The 20,984-nt window shown below is 55.0% G+C and overlaps 8 non-coding genes across 8 annotated transcripts; all 8 read left to right on the top strand.

The window, feature by feature from the left end:
- The first annotated feature begins 596 nt into the window (after positions 1–596).
- Positions 597–715, top strand: LOC138564203 (5S ribosomal RNA). The gene has a single exon (XR_011300159.1). It is a non-coding gene; the product is annotated as a 5S ribosomal RNA (ribosomal RNA).
- Positions 716–3,462: 2,747 nt separating this feature from the next.
- Positions 3,463–3,581, top strand: LOC138564215 (5S ribosomal RNA). The gene has a single exon (XR_011300170.1). It is a non-coding gene; the product is annotated as a 5S ribosomal RNA (ribosomal RNA).
- A 2,755-nt stretch (positions 3,582–6,336) lies between these two features.
- LOC138564226 (5S ribosomal RNA) lies at positions 6,337–6,455 on the top strand. The gene has a single exon (XR_011300181.1). It is a non-coding gene; the product is annotated as a 5S ribosomal RNA (ribosomal RNA).
- Positions 6,456–9,200: 2,745 nt separating this feature from the next.
- LOC138564237 (5S ribosomal RNA) lies at positions 9,201–9,319 on the top strand. The gene has a single exon (XR_011300192.1). It is a non-coding gene; the product is annotated as a 5S ribosomal RNA (ribosomal RNA).
- Positions 9,320–11,499: 2,180 nt separating this feature from the next.
- Positions 11,500–11,618, top strand: LOC138564248 (5S ribosomal RNA). Its single transcript, XR_011300204.1, has one exon. It is a non-coding gene; the product is annotated as a 5S ribosomal RNA (ribosomal RNA).
- Positions 11,619–14,377: 2,759 nt separating this feature from the next.
- Positions 14,378–14,496, top strand: LOC138564505 (5S ribosomal RNA). The gene has a single exon (XR_011300452.1). It is a non-coding gene; the product is annotated as a 5S ribosomal RNA (ribosomal RNA).
- A 2,749-nt stretch (positions 14,497–17,245) lies between these two features.
- On the top strand, positions 17,246–17,364 carry LOC138564516 (5S ribosomal RNA). The gene has a single exon (XR_011300463.1). It is a non-coding gene; the product is annotated as a 5S ribosomal RNA (ribosomal RNA).
- A 2,749-nt stretch (positions 17,365–20,113) lies between these two features.
- Positions 20,114–20,232, top strand: LOC138564261 (5S ribosomal RNA). Its single transcript, XR_011300216.1, has one exon. It is a non-coding gene; the product is annotated as a 5S ribosomal RNA (ribosomal RNA).
- Positions 20,233–20,984: the final 752 nt, after the last annotated feature.

A 20,984-nucleotide genomic window follows, 5' to 3' on the forward strand; every position in this document is an offset into this window, starting at 1 on the left:
TCTTTTAGAGATTTATTTTTATTTTTGTAAGGAACTGACGCTTGGTAGAGTGAGTGCTAGTGTGGCTTGAGCTGAATTTACAGGCAGTTTCTTTGCAAACAGGAATAGGCAAGCGGGTATTTCAAAAGTGGGTGCATGGAGCTGCTCGTTGCTTTTCCAAGCCGGCAGCTGTGGCTCCTGAGCTTGAGGCAAAAAAAGAGCAGCAGCACACTGCAGAGGACAGCGTTCAGCATTGCAAGAGGGGTGTGGACTTCAGAGCCGACACAGCACAAGAGGCTCGGAATCGGCTGACTCTTAGAGCAGAAACACACTGCCGAGGACAGCGTTCAGCATTGCAAGAGGGGTGTGGACGTCAGAGCCGACACAGCACAAGAGGCTCGGAATCGGCTGACTCTTAGTGCAGAAACACACTGCCGAGGACAGCGTTCAGCATTGCAAGAGGGGTGGGGACGTCAGAGCCGACACAGCACAAGAGGCTCGGAATCGGCACACTCTTAGAGCAGAAACACACTGCCGAGGACAGCGTTCAGCATTGCAAGAGGGGGGTGGATGCCGAGCTGACACAGCACAAGAGGCTCGGAATCGGCGCACTCCTCGCCTACGGCCATACCACCCTGAATGCGCCCGATCTCGTCCGATCTCGGAAGCTAAGCAGGGTCGGGCCTGGTTAGTACTTGGATGGGAGACCGCCTGGGAATACCAGGTGCTGTAGGCATTTTGCTACTCTGTCCCCGATAGGTGGCGTTCGTCTTCTCCGCCTTGAGCTATCATTTTCCTCCATTCTCCTTTTAATTTTAACAAACACAGCGCGTGAAAAAGGCAAAGGGGCAGCCAGCAGCCCTTGCTCCAATACAGACCCCCGTCAGTAGCGAACACGTTTTCGCCAAACTAACTTGGAGCAGCACACTCCAGCAGCGGGAGGCTGAATCGACGGCAGCTTGTCGGCTCGGATGGAGCAAAAAAGAGCAGCTCGTGTCCCTGCCAAAGCTCCTTCAGCGTCTTTCTGTTTTCTCTCGAGTGGGCCCTTTCCCTGCCATTGAAACGTGGACACGCAAGGCCCCCTACAGCTAGTGGAGGGAAGTGGATGGGTCTCATCTGCATATGTCGGGTCTAGAGGTAGAGTGCACCTTGGGAGACAGGGGGACACTTGGAGCGGGAACTGCTCACGGGGGGAGAGGGGCCTTCAAGAGGCAGGAAGGGAGGCCACATCATGCCTCTCGTCTCCATAGCCAGGCCTCTGGATGGGGAAGAAGTGGCGGTCACCCTAAGCTTCCTAGAAGACCCAGCTGGGCCCCATGCTACCTAATAATCTCGCCTGATCGAGCGCTGATCGAGCGCTGGTCGAGCCTTCAGCCTAGGGGCCCAGGAGCCCAGGAGCCCAGGGTCTGGCCTCGGTCCTTCCCATGTGCAGGGAGTCGGCCTTCAGCTGATGCCTGACCTGGGCAGGGCTGGGCTGGGCTGGGCTGGGCTGGGCTGGGGGCCTCAGCTGCTGTTCCTGGGCTTGCTTCTTTCCTGGACGTGTAGGCCACCCGCCGGAGAAGGTGAGGCCCTCAGCTGACATTGCCCTCCGCCTTCCCGACGCTTGGGTGAGTGCTAGTGTGGTTTGATCTGAATTTACGGGCGGCTTCTTTGCAAACGTTTGCCAAACCAACTTGGAGCACCAATGGGGTAGAGAATCAGCCTTCAGCTGATGCCTGCCTGCGCTGTGCTGGGTTGGGGGCCTCAGTTGCTGTTACTGGGCCTGCTTCTTTCCTGCACTTGTAGGCCACCAGCCGGAGAAGGTAAGGGCTGCAACCAACATCGCCCTCTGCCTTCCAAGGGGTCGAGGAGACTGGAGCAGGAAAATTGGGTGTGTGTTTATTTCTTATTTTTTAGAGGTGCTTTTTTTTCCTTTTTATAAGGAACCGACGCTTGGGTGAGTGCTAGTGTGGCTTGAGCTGAATTTACAGGCAGCTTCTTTGCAAACATTTGCCAAACCAACTTGGAGCAGCACTGGGTTAGAGAGTCAGCCTTCAGGTGTTCCCTGCATGGGCTAGGCTGGGCTGGGGGCCTCAGTTGCTGTTACTGGGCCTGCTTCTTTCCTGAACTTGTAGGCCACCAGCCGGAGAAGGTAAGGGCCTCAACCAACATCGCCCTTTGCCTTCCAAGGAGTCGAGGAGACCGGAGCAGGAAAATTGTGTGTGTGTTTATTTCTTATTTTTTAGAGGTGCTTTTTTCCCCCTTTTTATAAGGAACCGACGCTTGGGTGAGTGCTAGTGTGGTTTGATCTGAATTTACGGGCGGCTTCTTTGCAAACGTTTGCCAAACCAACTTGGAGCACCACTGGGTTAGAGAATCAGCCTTCAGCTGATGCCTGCCTGGGCTGTGCTGGGTTGGGGGCCTCAGTTGCTGTTACTGGGCCTGCTTCTTTCCTGCACTTGTAGGCCACCAGCCGGAGAAGGTAAGGGCCGCAACCAACATCGCCCTCTGCCTTCCAAGGAGTCGAGGAGACCGGAGCAGGAAAATTGTGTGTGTGTTTATTTCTTATTTTTTAGAGGTGCTTTTTTTCCTTTTTATAAGGACCCGACGCTTGGGTGAGTGCTAGTGTGGCTTGAGCTGAATTTACAGGCAGCTTCTTTGCAAACTTTTGCCAAACCAACTTGGAGCAGCACTGGGTTAGAGAGTCAGCCTTCAGGTGTTTTCTGCATGGGCTGGGCTGGGCTGGGGGCCTCGGTTGCTGTTACTGGGCCTGCTTCTTTCCTGCACTCGTAGACCACCAGCAGAGAAGGTAAGGAAGGGCCTTAACCCACGTCGACCTCTGCCTTCCAAAGAGTCGAGGAGACCCCAGCAGGAAAATTGTGTGTGTGTGTGTGTGTGTTTATTTCTTTCTTTTAGAGATTTATTTTTATTTTTGTAAGGAACTGACGCTTGGTAGAGTGAGTGCTAGTGTGGCTTGAGCTGAATTTACAGGCAGTTTCTTTGCAAACATGAATAGGCAAGCGGGTATTTCAAAAGTGGGTGCATGGAGCTGCTCGTTGCTTTTCCAAGCCGGCAGCTGTGGCTCCTGAGCTTGAGGCAAAAAAAGAGCAGCAGCACACTGCAGAGGACAGCGTTCAGCATTGCAAGAGGGGTGTGGACTTCAGAGCCGACACAGCACAAGAGGCTCGGAATCGGCTGACTCTTAGAGCAGAAACACACTGCCGAGGACAGCGTTCAGCATTGCAAGAGGGGTGTGGACGTCAGAGCCGACACAGCACAAGAGGCTCGGAATCGGCTGACTCTTAGTGCAGAAACACACTGCCGAGGACAGCGTTCAGCATTGCAAGAGGGGTGGGGACGTCAGAGCCGACACAGCACAAGAGGCTCGGAATCGGCACACTCTTAGAGCAGAAACACACTGCCGAGGACAGCGTTCAGCATTGCAAGAGGGGGGTGGATGCCGAGCTGACACAGCACAAGAGGCTCGGAATCGGCGCACTCCTCGCCTACGGCCATACCACCCTGAATGCGCCCGATCTCGTCCGATCTCGGAAGCTAAGCAGGGTCGGGCCTGGTTAGTACTTGGATGGGAGACCGCCTGGGAATACCAGGTGCTGTAGGCATTTTGCTACTCTGTCCCCGATAGGTGGCGTTCGTCTTCTCCGCCTTGAGCTATCATTTTCCTCCATTCTCCTTTTAATTTTAACAAACACAGCGCGTGAAAAAGGCAAAGGGGCAGCCAGCAGCCCTTGCTCCAATACAGACCCCCGTCAGTAGCGAACACGTTTTCGCCAAACTAACTTGGAGCAGCACACTCCAGCAGCGGGAGGCTGAATCGACGGCAGCTTGTCGGCTCGGATGGAGCAAAAAAGAGCAGCTCGTGTCCCTGCCAAAGCTCCTTCAGCGTCTTTCTGTTTTCTCTCGAGTGGGCCCTTTCCCTGCCATTGAAACGTGGACACGCAAGGCCCCCTACAGCTAGTGGAGGGAAGTGGATGGGTCTCATCTGCATATGTGGGGTCTAGAGGTAGAGTGCACCTTGGGAGACAGGGGGACACTTGGAGCGGGAACTGCTCACGGGGGGAGAGGGGCCTTCAAGAGGCAGGAAGGGAGGCCACATCATGCCTCTCGTCTCCATAGCCAGGCCTCTGGATGGGGAAGAAGTGGCGGTCACCCTAAGCTTCCTAGAAGTCCCAGCTGGGCCCCATGCTACCTAATAATCTCGCCTGATCGAGCCTGATCGAGCGCTGGTCGAGCCGAGGCGAGCCTTCAGCCTAGGGGCCCAGGAGCCCAGGAGCCCAGGGTCTGGCCTCGGTCCTTCCCATGTGCAGGGAGTCGGCCTTCAGCTGATGCCTGACCTGGGCAGGGCTGGGCTGGGCTGGGCTGGGCTGGGCTGGGGGCCTCAGCTGCTGTTCCTGGGCTTGCTTCTTTCCTGGACGTGTAGGCCACCCGCCGGAGAAGGTGAGGCCCTCAGCTGACATTGCCCTCCGCCTTCCCGACGCTTGGGTGAGTGCTAGTGTGGTTTGATCTGAATTTACGGGCGGCTTCTTTGCAAACGTTTGCCAAACCAACTTGGAGCACCAATGGGGTAGAGAATCAGCCTTCAGCTGATGCCTGCCTGCGCTGTGCTGGGTTGGGGGCCTCAGTTGCTGTTACTGGGCCTGCTTCTTTCCTGCACTTGTAGGCCACCAGCCGGAGAAGGTAAGGGCTGCAACCAACATCGCCCTCTGCCTTCCAAGGGGTCGAGGAGACTGGAGCAGGAAAATTGGGTGTGTGTTTATTTCTTATTTTTTAGAGGTGCTTTTTTTTCCTTTTTATAAGGAACCGACGCTTGGGTGAGTGCTAGTGTGGCTTGAGCTGAATTTACAGGCAGCTTCTTTGCAAACATTTGCCAAACCAACTTGGAGCAGCACTGGGTTAGAGAGTCAGCCTTCAGGTGTTCCCTGCATGGGCTAGGCTGGGCTGGGGGCCTCAGTTGCTGTTACTGGGCCTGCTTCTTTCCTGAACTTGTAGGCCACCAGCCGGAGAAGGTAAGGGCCTCAACCAACATCGCCCTTTGCCTTCCAAGGAGTCGAGGAGACCGGAGCAGGAAAATTGTGTGTGTGTTTATTTCTTATTTTTTAGAGGTGCTTTTTTTCCCCCTTTTTATAAGGAACCGACGCTTGGGTGAGTGCTAGTGTGGTTTGATCTGAATTTACGGGCGGCTTCTTTGCAAACGTTTGCCAAACCAACTTGGAGCACCACTGGGTTAGAGAATCAGCCTTCAGCTGATGCCTGCCTTGGCTGTGCTGGGTTGGGGGCCTCAGTTGCTGTTACTGGGCCTGCTTCTTTCCTGCACTTGTAGGCCACCAGCAGGAGAAGGTAAGGGCCGCAACCAACATCGCCCTCTGCCTTCCAAGGAGTCGAGGAGACCGGAGCAGGAAAATTGTGTGTGTGTTTATTTCTTATTTTTTAGAGGTGCTTTTTTTCCTTTTTATAAGGACCCGACGCTTGGGTGAGTGCTAGTGTGGCTTGAGCTGAATTTACAGGCAGCTTCTTTGCAAACTTTTGCCAAACCAACTTGGAGCAGCACTGGGTTAGAGAGTCAGCCTTCAGGTGTTCCCTGCATGGGCTGGGCTGGGCTGGGGGCCTCGGTTGCTGTTACTGGGCCTGCTTCTTTCCTGCACTCGTAGACCACCAGCAGAGAAGGTAAGGAAGGGCCTTAACCCACGTCGACCTCTGCCTTCCAAAGAGTCGAGGAGACCCCAGCAGGAAAATTGTGTGTGTGTGTGTGTGTTTATTTCTTTCTTTTAGAGATTTATTTTTATTTTTGTAAGGAACTGACGCTTGGTAGAGTGAGTGCTAGTGTGGCTTGAGCTGAATTTACAGGCAGTTTCTTTGCAAACAGGAATAGGCAAGCGGGTATTTCAAAAGTGGGTGCATGGAGCTGCTCGTTGCTTTTCCAAGCCGGCAGCTGTGGCTCCTGAGCTTGAGGCAAAAAAAGAGCAGCAGCACACTGCAGAGGACAGCGTTCAGCATTGCAAGAGGGGTGTGGACTTCAGAGCCGACACAGCACAAGAGGCTCGGAATCGGCTGACTCTTAGAGCAGAAACACACTGCCGAGGACAGCGTTCAGCATTGCAAGAGGGGTGTGGACGTCAGAGCCGACACAGCACAAGAGGCTCGGAATCGGCTGACTCTTAGTGCAGAAACACACTGCCGAGGACAGCGTTCAGCATTGCAAGAGGGGTGGGGACGTCAGAGCCGACACAGCACAAGAGGCTCGGAATCGGCACACTCTTAGAGCAGAAACACACTGCCGAGGACAGCGTTCAGCATTGCAAGAGGGGGGTGGATGCCGAGCTGACACAGCACAAGAGGCTCGGAATCGGCGCACTCCTCGCCTACGGCCATACCACCCTGAATGCGCCCGATCTCGTCCGATCTCGGAAGCTAAGCAGGGTCGGGCCTGGTTAGTACTTGGATGGGAGACCGCCTGGGAATACCAGGTGCTGTAGGCATTTTGCTACTCTGTCCCCGATAGGTGGCGTTCGTCTTCTCCGCCTTGAGCTATCATTTTCCTCCATTCTCCTTTTAATTTTAACAAACACAGCGCGTGAAAAAGGCAAAGGGGCAGCCAGCAGCCCTTGCTCCAATACAGACCCCCGTCAGTAGCGAACACGTTTTCGCCAAACTAACTTGGAGCAGCACACTCCAGCAGCGGGAGGCTGAATCGACGGCAGCTTGTCGGCTCGGATGGAGCAAAAAAGAGCAGCTCGTGTCCCTGCCAAAGCTCCTTCAGCGTCTTTCTGTTTTCTCTCGAGTGGGCCCTTTCCCTGCCATTGAAACGTGGACACGCAAGGCCCCCTACAGCTAGTGGAGGGAAGTGGATGGGTCTCATCTGCATATGTCGGGTCTAGAGGTAGAGTGCACCTTGGGAGACAGGGGGACACTTGGAGCGGGAACTGCTCACGGGGGGAGAGGGGCCTTCAAGAGGCAGGAAGGGAGGCCACATCATGCCTCTCGTCTCCATAGCCAGGCCTCTGGATGGGGAAGAAGTGGCGGTCACCCTAAGCTTCCTAGAAGACCCAGCTGGGCCCCATGCTACCTAATAATCTCGCCTGATCGAGCGCTGATCGAGCGCTGGTCGAGCCTTCAGCCTAGGGGCCCAGGAGCCCAGGAGCCCAGGGTCTGGCCTCGGTCCTTCCCATGTGCAGGGAGTCGGCCTTCAGCTGATGCCTGACCTGGGCAGGGCTGGGCTGGGCTGGGCTGGGCTGGGCTGGGGGCCTCAGCTGCTGTTCCTGGGCTTGCTTCTTTCCTGGACGTGTAGGCCACCCGCCGGAGAAGGTGAGGCCCTCAGCTGACATTGCCCTCCGCCTTCCCGACGCTTGGGTGAGTGCTAGTGTGGTTTGATCTGAATTTACGGGCGGCTTCTTTGCAAACGTTTGCCAAACCAACTTGGAGCACCAATGGGGTAGAGAATCAGCCTTCAGCTGATGCCTGCCTGCGCTGTGCTGGGTTGGGGGCCTCAGTTGCTGTTACTGGGCCTGCTTCTTTCCTGCACTTGTAGGCCACCAGCCGGAGAAGGTAAGGGCTGCAACCAACATCGCCCTCTGCCTTCCAAGGGGTCGAGGAGACTGGAGCAGGAAAATTGGGTGTGTGTTTATTTCTTATTTTTTAGAGGTGCTTTTTTTTCCTTTTTATAAGGAACCGACGCTTGGGTGAGTGCTAGTGTGGCTTGAGCTGAATTTACAGGCAGCTTCTTTGCAAACATTTGCCAAACCAACTTGGAGCAGCACTGGGTTAGAGAGTCAGCCTTCAGGTGTTCCCTGCATGGGCTAGGCTGGGCTGGGGGCCTCAGTTGCTGTTACTGGGCCTGCTTCTTTCCTGAACTTGTAGGCCACCAGCCGGAGAAGGTAAGGGCCTCAACCAACATCGCCCTTTGCCTTCCAAGGAGTCGAGGAGACCGGAGCAGGAAAATTGTGTGTGTGTTTATTTCTTATTTTTTAGAGGTGCTTTTTTCCCCCTTTTTATAAGGAACCGACGCTTGGGTGAGTGCTAGTGTGGTTTGATCTGAATTTACGGGCGGCTTCTTTGCAAACGTTTGCCAAACCAACTTGGAGCACCACTGGGTTAGAGAATCAGCCTTCAGCTGATGCCTGCCTGGGCTGTGCTGGGTTGGGGGCCTCAGTTGCTGTTACTGGGCCTGCTTCTTTCCTGCACTTGTAGGCCACCAGCCGGAGAAGGTAAGGGCCGCAACCAACATCGCCCTCTGCCTTCCAAGGAGTCGAGGAGACCGGAGCAGGAAAATTGTGTGTGTGTTTATTTCTTATTTTTTAGAGGTGCTTTTTTTCCTTTTTATAAGGACCCGACGCTTGGGTGAGTGCTAGTGTGGCTTGAGCTGAATTTACAGGCAGCTTCTTTGCAAACTTTTGCCAAACCAACTTGGAGCAGCACTGGGTTAGAGAGTCAGCCTTCAGGTGTTCCCTGCATGGGCTGGGCTGGGCTGGGGGCCTCGGTTGCTGTTACTGGGCCTGCTTCTTTCCTGCACTCGTAGACCACCAGCAGAGAAGGTAAGGAAGGGCCTTAACCCACGTCGACCTCTGCCTTCCAAAGAGTCGAGGAGACCCCAGCAGGAAAATTGTGTGTGTGTGTGTGTGTTTATTTCTTTCTTTTAGAGATTTATTTTTATTTTTGTAAGGAACTGACGCTTGGTAGAGTGAGTGCTAGTGTGGCTTGAGCTGAATTTACAGGCAGTTTCTTTGCAAACATGAATAGGCAAGCGGGTATTTCAAAAGTGGGTGCATGGAGCTGCTCGTTGCTTTTCCAAGCCGGCAGCTGTGGCTCCTGAGCTTGAGGCAAAAAAAGAGCAGCAGCACACTGCAGAGGACAGCGTTCAGCATTGCAAGAGGGGTGTGGACTTCAGAGCCGACACAGCACAAGAGGCTCGGAATCGGCTGACTCTTAGAGCAGAAACACACTGCCGAGGACAGCGTTCAGCATTGCAAGAGGGGTGTGGACGTCAGAGCCGACACAGCACAAGAGGCTCGGAATCGGCTGACTCTTAGTGCAGAAACACACTGCCGAGGACAGCGTTCAGCATTGCAAGAGGGGTGGGGACGTCAGAGCCGACACAGCACAAGAGGCTCGGAATCGGCACACTCTTAGAGCAGAAACACACTGCCGAGGACAGCGTTCAGCATTGCAAGAGGGGGGTGGATGCCGAGCTGACACAGCACAAGAGGCTCGGAATCGGCGCACTCCTCGCCTACGGCCATACCACCCTGAATGCGCCCGATCTCGTCCGATCTCGGAAGCTAAGCAGGGTCGGGCCTGGTTAGTACTTGGATGGGAGACCGCCTGGGAATACCAGGTGCTGTAGGCATTTTGCTACTCTGTCCCCGATAGGTGGCGTTCGTCTTCTCCGCCTTGAGCTATCATTTTCCTCCATTCTCCTTTTAATTTTAACAAACACAGCGCGTGAAAAAGGCAAAGGGGCAGCCAGCAGCCCTTGCTCCAATACAGACCCCCGTCAGTAGCGAACACGTTTTCGCCAAACTAACTTGGAGCAGCACACTCCAGCAGCGGGAGGCTGAATCGACGGCAGCTTGTCGGCTCGGATGGAGCAAAAAAGAGCAGCTCGTGTCCCTGCCAAAGCTCCTTCAGCGTCTTTCTGTTTTCTCTCGAGTGGGCCCTTTCCCTGCCATTGAAACGTGGACACGCAAGGCCCCCTACAGCTAGTGGAGGGAAGTGGATGGGTCTCATCTGCATATGTGGGGTCTAGAGGTAGAGTGCACCTTGGGAGACAGGGGGACACTTGGAGCGGGAACTGCTCACGGGGGGAGAGGGGCCTTCAAGAGGCAGGAAGGGAGGCCACATCATGCCTCTCGTCTCCATAGCCAGGCCTCTGGATGGGGAAGAAGTGGCGGTCACCCTAAGCTTCCTAGAAGTCCCAGCTGGGCCCCATGCTACCTAATAATCTCGCCTGATCGAGCCTGATCGAGCGCTGGTCGAGCCTTCAGCCTAGGGGCCCAGGAGCCCAGGAGCCCAGGGTCTGGCCTCGGTCCTTCCCATGTGCAGGGAGTCGGCCTTCAGCTGATGCCTGACCTGGGCAGGGCTGGGCTGGGCTGGGCTGGGCTGGGGGCCTCAGCTGCTGTTCCTGGGCTTGCTTCTTTCCTGGACGTGTAGGCCACCCGCCGGAGAAGGTGAGGCCCTCAGCTGACATTGCCCTCCGCCTTCCCGACGCTTGGGTGAGTGCTAGTGTGGTTTGATCTGAATTTACGGGCGGCTTCTTTGCAAACGTTTGCCAAACCAACTTGGAGCACCAATGGGGTAGAGAATCAGCCTTCAGCTGATGCCTGCCTGCGCTGTGCTGGGTTGGGGGCCTCAGTTGCTGTTACTGGGCCTGCTTCTTTCCTGCACTTGTAGGCCACCAGCCGGAGAAGGTAAGGGCCGCAACCAACATCGCCCTCTGCCTTCCAAGGAGTCGAGGAGACCGGAGCAGGAAAATTGTGTGTGTGTTTATTTCTTATTTTTTAGAGGTGCTTTTTTTCCTTTTTATAAGGACCCGACGCTTGGGTGAGTGCTAGTGTGGCTTGAGCTGAATTTACAGGCAGCTTCTTTGCAAACTTTTGCCAAACCAACTTGGAGCAGCACTGGGTTAGAGAGTCAGCCTTCAGGTGTTCCCTGCATGGGCTGGGCTGGGCTGGGGGCCTCGGTTGCTGTTACTGGGCCTGCTTCTTTCCTGCACTCGTAGACCACCAGCAGAGAAGGTAAGGAAGGGCCTTAACCCACGTCGACCTCTGCCTTCCAAAGAGTCGAGGAGACCCCAGCAGGAAAATTGTGTGTGTGTGTGTGTGTTTATTTCTTTCTTTTAGAGATTTATTTTTATTTTTGTAAGGAACTGACGCTTGGTAGAGTGAGTGCTAGTGTGGCTTGAGCTGAATTTACAGGCAGTTTCTTTGCAAACATGAATAGGCAAGCGGGTATTTCAAAAGTGGGTGCATGAAGCTACTCGTTGCTTTTCCAAGCCGGCAGCTGTGGCTCCTGAGCTTGAGGCAAAAAAAGAGCAGCAGCACACTGCAGAGGACAGCGTTCAGCATTGCAAGAGGGGTGTGGACTTCAGAGCCGACACAGCACAAGAGGCTCGGAATCGGCTGACTCTTAGAGCAGAAACACACTGCCGAGGACAGCGTTCAGCATTGCAAGAGGGGTGTGGACGTCAGAGCCGACACAGCACAAGAGGCTCGGAATCGGCTGACTCTTAGTGCAGAAACACACTGCCGAGGACAGCGTTCAGCATTGCAAGAGGGGTGGGGACGTCACAGCCGACACAGCACAAGAGGCTCGGAATCGGCTGACTCTTAGTGCAGAAACACACTGCCGAGGACAGCGTTCAGCATTGCAAGAGGGGTGGGGACGTCAGAGCCGACACAGCACAAGAGGCTCGGAATCGGCACACTCTTAGAGCAGAAACACACTGCCGAGGACAGCGTTCAGCATTGCAAGAGGGGGGTGGATGCCGAGCTGACACAGCACAAGAGGCTCGGAATCGGCGCACTCCTCGCCTACGGCCATACCACCCTGAATGCGCCCGATCTCGTCCGATCTCGGAAGCTAAGCAGGGTCGGGCCTGGTTAGTACTTGGATGGGAGACCGCCTGGGAATACCAGGTGCTGTAGGCATTTTGCTACTCTGTCCCCGATAGGTGGCGTTCGTCTTCTCCGCCTTGAGCTATCATTTTCCTCCATTCTCCTTTTAATTTTAACAAACACAGCGCGTGAAAAAGGCAAAGGGGCAGCCAGCAGCCCTTGCTCCAATACAGACCCCCGTCAGTAGCGAACACGTTTTCGCCAAACTAACTTGGAGCAGCACACTCCAGCAGCGGGAGGCTGAATCGACGGCAGCTTGTCGGCTCGGATGGAGCAAAAAAGAGCAGCTCGTGTCCCTGCCAAAGCTCCTTCAGCGTCTTTCTGTTTTCTCTCGAGTGGGCCCTTTCCCTGCCATTGAAACGTGGACACGCAAGGCCCCCTACAGCTAGTGGAGGGAAGTGGATGGGTCTCATCTGCATATGTGGGGTCTAGAGGTAGAGTGCACCTTGGGAGACAGGGGGACACTTGGAGCGGGAACTGCTCACGGGGGGAGAGGGGCCTTCAAGAGGCAGGAAGGGAGGCCACATCATGCCTCTCGTCTCCATAGCCAGGCCTCTGGATGGGGAAGAAGTGGCGGTCACCCTAAGCTTCCTAGAAGTCCCAGCTGGGCCCCATGCTACCTAATAATCTCTCCTGATCGAGCCTAATCGAGCGCTGGTCGAGCCGAGGCGAGCCTTCAGCCTAGGGGCCCAGGAGCCCAGGAGCCCAGGGTCTGGCCTCGGTCCTTCCCATGTGCAGGGAGTCGGCCTTCAGCTGATGCCTGACCTGGGCAGGGCTGGGCTGGGCTGGGCTGGGCTGGGCTGGGCTGGGGGCCTCAGCTGCTGTTCCTGGGCTTGCTTCTTTCCTGGACGTGTAGGCCACCCGCCGGAGAAGGTGAGGCCCTCAGCTGACATTGCCCTCCGCCTTCCCGACGCTTGGGTGAGTGCTAGTGTGGTTTGATCTGAATTTACGGGCGGCTTCTTTGCAAACGTTTGCCAAACCAACTTGGAGCACCAATGGGGTAGAGAATCAGCCTTCAGCTGATGCCTGCCTGCGCTGTGCTGGGTTGGGGGCCTCAGTTGCTGTTACTGGGCCTGCTTCTTTCCTGCACTTGTAGGCCACCAGCCGGAGAAGGTAAGGGCTGCAACCAACATCGCCCTCTGCCTTCCAAGGGGTCGAGGAGACTGGAGCAGGAAAATTGGGTGTGTGTTTATTTCTTATTTTTTAGAGGTGCTTTTTTTTCCTTTTTATAAGGAACCGACGCTTGGGTGAGTGCTAGTGTGGCTTGAGCTGAATTTACAGGCAGCTTCTTTGCAAACATTTGCCAAACCAACTTGGAGCAGCACTGGGTTAGAGAGTCAGCCTTCAGGTGTTCCCTGCATGGGCTAGGCTGGGCTGGGGGCCTCAGTTGCTGTTACTGGGCCTGCTTCTTTCCTGAACTTGTAGGCCACCAGCCGGAGAAGGTAAGGGCCTCAACCAACATCGCCCTTTGCCTTCCAAGGAGTCGAGGAGACCGGAGCAGGAAAATTGTGTGTGTGTTTATTTCTTATTTTTTAGAGGTGCTTTTTTCCCCCTTTTTATAAGGAACCGACGCTTGGGTGAGTGCTAGTGTGGTTTGATCTGAATTTACGGGCGGCTTCTTTGCAAACGTTTGCCAAACCAACTTGGAGCACCACTGGGTTAGAGAATCAGCCTTCAGCTGATGCCTGCCTGGGCTGTGCTGGGTTGGGGGCCTCAGTTGCTGTTACTGGGCCTGCTTCTTTCCTGCACTTGTAGGCCACCAGCCGGAGAAGGTAAGGGCCGCAACCAACATCGCCCTCTGCCTTCCAAGGAGTCGAGGAGACCGGAGCAGGAAAATTGTGTGTGTGTTTATTTCTTATTTTTTAGAGGTGCTTTTTTTCCTTTTTATAAGGACCCGACGCTTGGGTGAGTGCTAGTGTGGCTTGAGCTGAATTTACAGGCAGCTTCTTTGCAAACTTTTGCCAAACCAACTTGGAGCAGCACTGGGTTAGAGAGTCAGCCTTCAGGTGTTCCCTGCATGGGCTGGGCTGGGCTGGGGGCCTCGGTTGCTGTTACTGGGCCTGCTTCTTTCCTGCACTCGTAGACCACCAGCAGAGAAGGTAAGGAAGGGCCTTAACCCACGTCGACCTCTGCCTTCCAAAGAGTCGAGGAGACCCCAGCAGGAAAATTGTGTGTGTGTGTGTGTGTTTATTTCTTTCTTTTAGAGATTTATTTTTATTTTTGTAAGGAACTGACGCTTGGTAGAGTGAGTGCTAGTGTGGCTTGAGCTGAATTTACAGGCAGTTTCTTTGCAAACATGAATAGGCAAGCGGGTATTTCAAAAGTGGGTGCATGGAGCTGCTCGTTGCTTTTCCAAGCCGGCAGCTGTGGCTCCTGAGCTTGAGGCAAAAAAAGAGCAGCAGCACACTGCAGAGGACAGCGTTCAGCATTGCAAGAGGGGTGTGGACTTCAGAGCCGACACAGCACAAGAGGCTCGGAATCGGCTGACTCTTAGAGCAGAAACACACTGCCGAGGACAGCGTTCAGCATTGCAAGAGGGGTGTGGACGTCAGAGCCGACACAGCACAAGAGGCTCGGAATCGGCTGACTCTTAGTGCAGAAACACACTGCCGAGGACAGCGTTCAGCATTGCAAGAGGGGTGGGGACGTCAGAGCCGACACAGCACAAGAGGCTCGGAATCGGCACACTCTTAGAGCAGAAACACACTGCCGAGGACAGCGTTCAGCATTGCAAGAGGGGGGTGGATGCCGAGCTGACACAGCACAAGAGGCTCGGAATCGGCGCACTCCTCGCCTACGGCCATACCACCCTGAATGCGCCCGATCTCGTACGATCTCGGAAGCTAAGCAGGGTCGGGCCTGGTTAGTACTTGGATGGGAGACCGCCTGGGAATACCAGGTGCTGTAGGCATTTTGCTACTCTGTCCCCGATAGGTGGCGTTCGTCTTCTCCGCCTTGAGCTATCATTTTCCTCCATTCTCCTTTTAATTTTAACAAACACAGCGCGTGAAAAAGGCAAAGGGGCAGCCAGCAGCCCTTGCTCCAATACAGACCCCCGTCAGTAGCGAACACGTTTTCGCCAAACTAACTTGGAGCAGCACACTCCAGCAGCGGGAGGCTGAATCGACGGCAGCTTGTCGGCTCGGATGGAGCAAAAAAGAGCAGCTCGTGTCCCTGCCAAAGCTCCTTCAGCGTCTTTCTGTTTTCTCTCGAGTGGGCCCTTTCCCTGCCATTGAAACGTGGACACGCAAGGCCCCCTACAGCTAGTGGAGGGAAGTGGATGGGTCTCATCTGCATATGTGGGGTCTAGAGGTAGAGTGCACCTTGGGAGACAGGGGGACACTTGGAGCGGGAACTGCTCACGGGGGGAGAGGGGCCTTCAAGAGGCAGGAAGGGAGGCCACATCATGCCTCTCGTCTCCATAGCCAGGCCTCTGGATGGGGAAGAAGTGGCGGTCACCCTAAGCTTCCTAGAAGTCCCAGCTGGGCCCCATGCTACCTAATAATCTCTCCTGATCGAGCCTAATCGAGCGCTGGTCGAGCCGAGGCGAGCCTTCAGCCTAGGGGCCCAGGAGCCCAGGAGCCCAGGGTCTGGCCTCGGTCCTTCCCATGTGCAGGGAGTCGGCCTTCAGCTGATGCCTGACCTGGGCAGGGCTGGGCTGGGCTGGGCTGGGCTGGGGGCCTCAGCTGCTGTTCCTGGGCTTGCTTCTTTCCTGGACGTGTAGGCCACCCGCCGGAGAAGGTGAGGCCCTCAGCTGACATTGCCCTCCGCCTTCCCGACGCTTGGGTGAGTGCTAGTGTGGTTTGATCTGAATTTACGGGCGGCTTCTTTGCAAACGTTTGCCAAACCAACTTGGAGCACCAATGGGGTAGAGAATCAGCCTTCAGCTGATGCCTGCCTGCGCTGTGCTGGGTTGGGGGCCTCAGTTGCTGTTACTGGGCCTGCTTCTTTCCTGCACTTGTAGGCCACCAGCCGGAGAAGGTAAGGGCTGCAACCAACATCGCCCTCTGCCTTCCAAGGGGTCGAGGAGACTGGAGCAGGAAAATTGGGTGTGTGTTTATTTCTTATTTTTTAGAGGTGCTTTTTTTTCCTTTTTATAAGGAACCGACGCTTGGGTGAGTGCTAGTGTGGCTTGAGCTGAATTTACAGGCAGCTTCTTTGCAAACATTTGCCAAACCAACTTGGAGCAGCACTGGGTTAGAGAGTCAGCCTTCAGGTGTTCCCTGCATGGGCTAGGCTGGGCTGGGGGCCTCAGTTGCTGTTACTGGGCCTGCTTCTTTCCTGAACTTGTAGGCCACCAGCCGGAGAAGGTAAGGGCCTCAACCAACATCGCCCTTTGCCTTCCAAGGAGTCGAGGAGACCGGAGCAGGAAAATTGTGTGTGTGTTTATTTCTTATTTTTTAGAGGTGCTTTTTTCCCCCTTTTTATAAGGAACCGACGCTTGGGTGAGTGCTAGTGTGGTTTGATCTGAATTTACGGGCGGCTTCTTTGCAAACGTTTGCCAAACCAACTTGGAGCACCACTGGGTTAGAGAATCAGCCTTCAGCTGATGCCTGCCTGGGCTGTGCTGGGTTGGGGGCCTCAGTTGCTGTTACTGGGCCTGCTTCTTTCCTGCACTTGTAGGCCACCAGCCGGAGAAGGTAAGGGCCGCAACCAACATCGCCCTCTGCCTTCCAAGGAGTCGAGGAGACCGGAGCAGGAAAATTGTGTGTGTGTTTATTTCTTATTTTTTAGAGGTGCTTTTTTTCCTTTTTATAAGGACCCGACGCTTGGGTGAGTGCTAGTGTGGCTTGAGCTGAATTTACAGGCAGCTTCTTTGCAAACTTTTGCCAAACCAACTTGGAGCAGCACTGGGTTAGAGAGTCAGCCTTCAGGTGTTCCCTGCATGGGCTGGGCTGGGCTGGGGGCCTCGGTTGCTGTTACTGGGCCTGCTTCTTTCCTGCACTCGTAGACCACCAGCAGAGAAGGTAAGGAAGGGCCTTAACCCACGTCGACCTCTGCCTTCCAAAGAGTCGAGGAGACCCCAGCAGGAAAATTGTGTGTGTGTGTGTGTGTTTATTTCTTTCTTTTAGAGATTTATTTTTATTTTTGTAAGGAACTGACGCTTGGTAGAGTGAGTGCTAGTGTGGCTTGAGCTGAATTTACAGGCAGTTTCTTTGCAAACATGAATAGGCAAGCGGGTATTTCAAAAGTGGGTGCATGGAGCTGCTCGTTGCTTTTCCAAGCCGGCAGCTGTGGCTCCTGAGCTTGAGGCAAAAAAAGAGCAGCAGCACACTGCAGAGGACAGCGTTCAGCATTGCAAGAGGGGTGTGGACTTCAGAGCCGACACAGCACAAGAGGCTCGGAATCGGCTGACTCTTAGAGCAGAAACACACTGCCGAGGACAGCGTTCAGCATTGCAAGAGGGGTGTGGACGTCAGAGCCGACACAGCACAAGAGGCTCGGAATCGGCTGACTCTTAGTGCAGAAACACACTGCCGAGGACAGCGTTCAGCATTGCAAGAGGGGTGGGGACGTCAGAGCCGACACAGCACAAGAGGCTCGGAATCGGCACACTCTTAGAGCAGAAACACACTGCCGAGGACAGCGTTCAGCATTGCAAGAGGGGGGTGGATGCCGAGCTGACACAGCACAAGAGGCTCGGAATCGGCGCACTCCTCGCCTACGGCCATACCACCCTGAATGCGCCCGATCTCGTACGATCTCGGAAGCTAAGCAGGGTCGGGCCTGGTTAGTACTTGGATGGGAGACCGCCTGGGAATACCAGGTGCTGTAGGCATTTTGCTACTCTGTCCCCGATAGGTGGCGTTCGTCTTCTCCGCCTTGAGCTATCATTTTCCTCCATTCTCCTTTTAATTTTAACAAACACAGCGCGTGAAAAAGGCAAAGGGGCAGCCAGCAGCCCTTGCTCCAATACAGACCCCCGTCAGTAGCGAACACGTTTTCGCCAAACTAACTTGGAGCAGCACACTCCAGCAGCGGGAGGCTGAATCGACGGCAGCTTGTCGGCTCGGATGGAGCAAAAAAGAGCAGCTCGTGTCCCTGCCAAAGCTCCTTCAGCGTCTTTCTGTTTTCTCTCGAGTGGGCCCTTTCCCTGCCATTGAAACGTGGACACGCAAGGCCCCCTACAGCTAGTGGAGGGAAGTGGATGGGTCTCATCTGCATATGTGGGGTCTAGAGGTAGAGTGCACCTTGGGAGACAGGGGGACACTTGGAGCGGGAACTGCTCACGGGGGGAGAGGGGCCTTCAAGAGGCAGGAAGGGAGGCCACATCATGCCTCTCGTCTCCATAGCCAGGCCTCTGGATGGGGAAGAAGTGGCGGTCACCCTAAGCTTCCTAGAAGTCCCAGCTGGGCCCCATGCTACCTAATAATCTCTCCTGATCGAGCCTAATCGAGCGCTGGTCGAGCCGAGGCGAGCCTTCAGCCTAGGGGCCCAGGAGCCCAGGAGCCCAGGGTCTGGCCTCGGTCCTTCCCATGTGCAGGGAGTCGGCCTTCAGCTGATGCCTGACCTGGGCAGGGCTGGGCTGGGCTGGGCTGGGCTGGGGGCCTCAGCTGCTGTTCCTGGGCTTGCTTCTTTCCTGGACGTGTAGGCCACCCGCCGGAGAAGGTGAGGCCCTCAGCTGACATTGCCCTCCGCCTTCCCGACGCTTGGGTGAGTGCTAGTGTGGTTTGATCTGAATTTACGGGCGGCTTCTTTGCAAACGTTTGCCAAACCAACTTGGAGCACCAATGGGGTAGAGAATCAGCCTTCAGCTGATGCCTGCCTGCGCTGTGCTGGGTTGGGGGCCTCAGTTGCTGTTACTGGGCCTGCTTCTTTCCTGCACTTGTAGGCCACCAGCCGGAGAAGGTAAGGGCTGCAACCAACATCGCCCTCTGCCTTCCAAGGGGTCGAGGAGACTGGAGCAGGAAAATTGGGTGTGTGTTTATTTCTTATTTTTTAGAGGTGCTTTTTTTTCCTTTTTATAAGGAACCGACGCTTGGGTGAGTGCTAGTGTGGCTTGAGCTGAATTTACAGGCAGCTTCTTTGCAAACATTTGCCAAACCAACTTGGAGCAGCACTGGGTTAGAGAGTCAGCCTTCAGGTGTTCCCTGCATGGGCTAGGCTGGGCTGGGGGCCTCAGTTGCTGTTACTGGGCCTGCTTCTTTCCTGAACTTGTAGGCCACCAGCCGGAGAAGGTAAGGGCCTCAACCAACATCGCCCTTTGCCTTCCAAGGAGTCGAGGAGACCGGAGCAGGAAAATTGTGTGTGTGTTTATTTCTTATTTTTTAGAGGTGCTTTTTTCCCCCTTTTTATAAGGAACCGACGCTTGGGTGAGTGCTAGTGTGGTTTGATCTGAATTTACGGGCGGCTTCTTTGCAAACGTTTGCCAAACCAACTTGGAGCACCACTGGGTTAGAGAATCAGCCTTCAGCTGATGCCTGCCTGGGCTGTGCTGGGTTGGGGGCCTCAGTTGCTGTTACTGGGCCTGCTTCTTTCCTGCACTTGTAGGCCACCAGCCGGAGAAGGTAAGGGCCGCAACCAACATCGCCCTCTGCCTTCCAAGGAGTCGAGGAGACCGGAGCAGGAAAATTGTGTGTGTGTTTATTTCTTATTTTTTAGAGGTGCTTTTTTTCCTTTTTATAAGGACCCGACGCTTGGGTGAGTGCTAGTGTGGCTTGAGCTGAATTTACAGGCAGCTTCTTTGCAAACTTTTGCCAAACCAACTTGGAGCAGCACTGGGTTAGAGAGTCAGCCTTCAGGTGTTCCCTGCATGGGCTGGGCTGGGCTGGGGGCCTCGGTTGCTGTTACTGGGCCTGCTTCTTTCCTGCACTCGTAGACCACCAGCAGAGAAGGTAAGGAAGGGCCTTAACCCACGTCGACCTCTGCCTTCCAAAGAGTCGAGGAGACCCCAGCAGGAAAATTGTGTGTGTGTGTGTGTGTTTATTTCTTTCTTTTAGAGATTTATTTTTATTTTTGTAAGGAACTGACGCTTGGTAGAGTGAGTGCTAGTGTGGCTTGAGCTGAATTTACAGGCAGTTTCTTTGCAAACATGAATAGGCAAGCGGGTATTTCAAAAGTGGGTGCATGGAGCTGCTCGTTGCTTTTCCAAGCCGGCAGCTGTGGCTCCTGAGCTTGAGGCAAAAAAAGAGCAGCAGCACACTGCAGAGGACAGCGTTCAGCATTGCAAGAGGGGTGTGGACTTCAGAGCCGACACAGCACAAGAGGCTCGGAATCGGCTGACTCTTAGAGCAGAAACACACTGCCGAGGACAGCGTTCAGCATTGCAAGAGGGGTGTGGACGTCAGAGCCGACACAGCACAAGAGGCTCGGAATCGGCTGACTCTTAGTGCAGAAACACACTGCCGAGGACAGCGTTCAGCATTGCAAGAGGGGTGGGGACGTCAGAGCCGACACAGCACAAGAGGCTCGGAATCGGCACACTCTTAGAGCAGAAACACACTGCCGAGGACAGCGTTCAGCATTGCAAGAGGGGGGTGGATGCCGAGCTGACACAGCACAAGAGGCTCGGAATCGGCGCACTCCTCGCCTACGGCCATACCACCCTGAATGCGCCCGATCTCGTCCGATCTCGGAAGCTAAGCAGGGTCGGGCCTGGTTAGTACTTGGATGGGAGACCGCCTGGGAATACCAGGTGCTGTAGGCATTTTGCTACTCTGTCCCCGATAGGTGGCGTTCGTCTTCTCCGCCTTGAGCTATCATTTTCCTCCATTCTCCTTTTAATTTTAACAAACACAGCGCGTGAAAAAGGCAAAGGGGCAGCCAGCAGCCCTTGCTCCAATACAGACCCCCGTCAGTAGCGAACACGTTTTCGCCAAACTAACTTGGAGCAGCACACTCCAGCAGCGGGAGGCTGAATCGACGGCAGCTTGTCGGCTCGGATGGAGCAAAAAAGAGCAGCTCGTGTCCCTGCCAAAGCTCCTTCAGCGTCTTTCTGTTTTCTCTCGAGTGGGCCCTTTCCCTGCCATTGAAACGTGGACACGCAAGGCCCCCTACAGCTAGTGGAGGGAAGTGGATGGGTCTCATCTGCATATGTGGGGTCTAGAGGTAGAGTGCACCTTGGGAGACAGGGGGACACTTGGAGCGGGAACTGCTCACGGGGGGAGAGGGGCCTTCAAGAGGCAGGAAGGGAGGCCACATCATGCCTCTCGTCTCCATAGCCAGGCCTCTGGATGGGGAAGAAGTGGCGGTCACCCTAAGCTTCCTAGAAGTCCCAGCTGGGCCCCATGCTACCTAATAATCTCGCCTGATCGAGCCTGATCGAGCGCTGGTCGAGCCGAGGCGAGCCTTCAGCCTAGGGGCCCAGGAGCCCAGGAGCCCAGGGTCTGGCCTCGGTCCTTCCCATGTGCAGGGAGTCGGCCTTCAGCTGATGCCTGACCTGGGCAGGGCTGGGCTGGG

The sequence above is a fragment of the Ambystoma mexicanum genome, chromosome 1q (assembly GCF_040938575.1).
Source record: "Ambystoma mexicanum isolate Mex_15411 chromosome 1q, UKY_AmexF1_1, whole genome shotgun sequence".
NCBI classification, from domain to species: Eukaryota; Metazoa; Chordata; class Amphibia; order Caudata; family Ambystomatidae; genus Ambystoma; species Ambystoma mexicanum.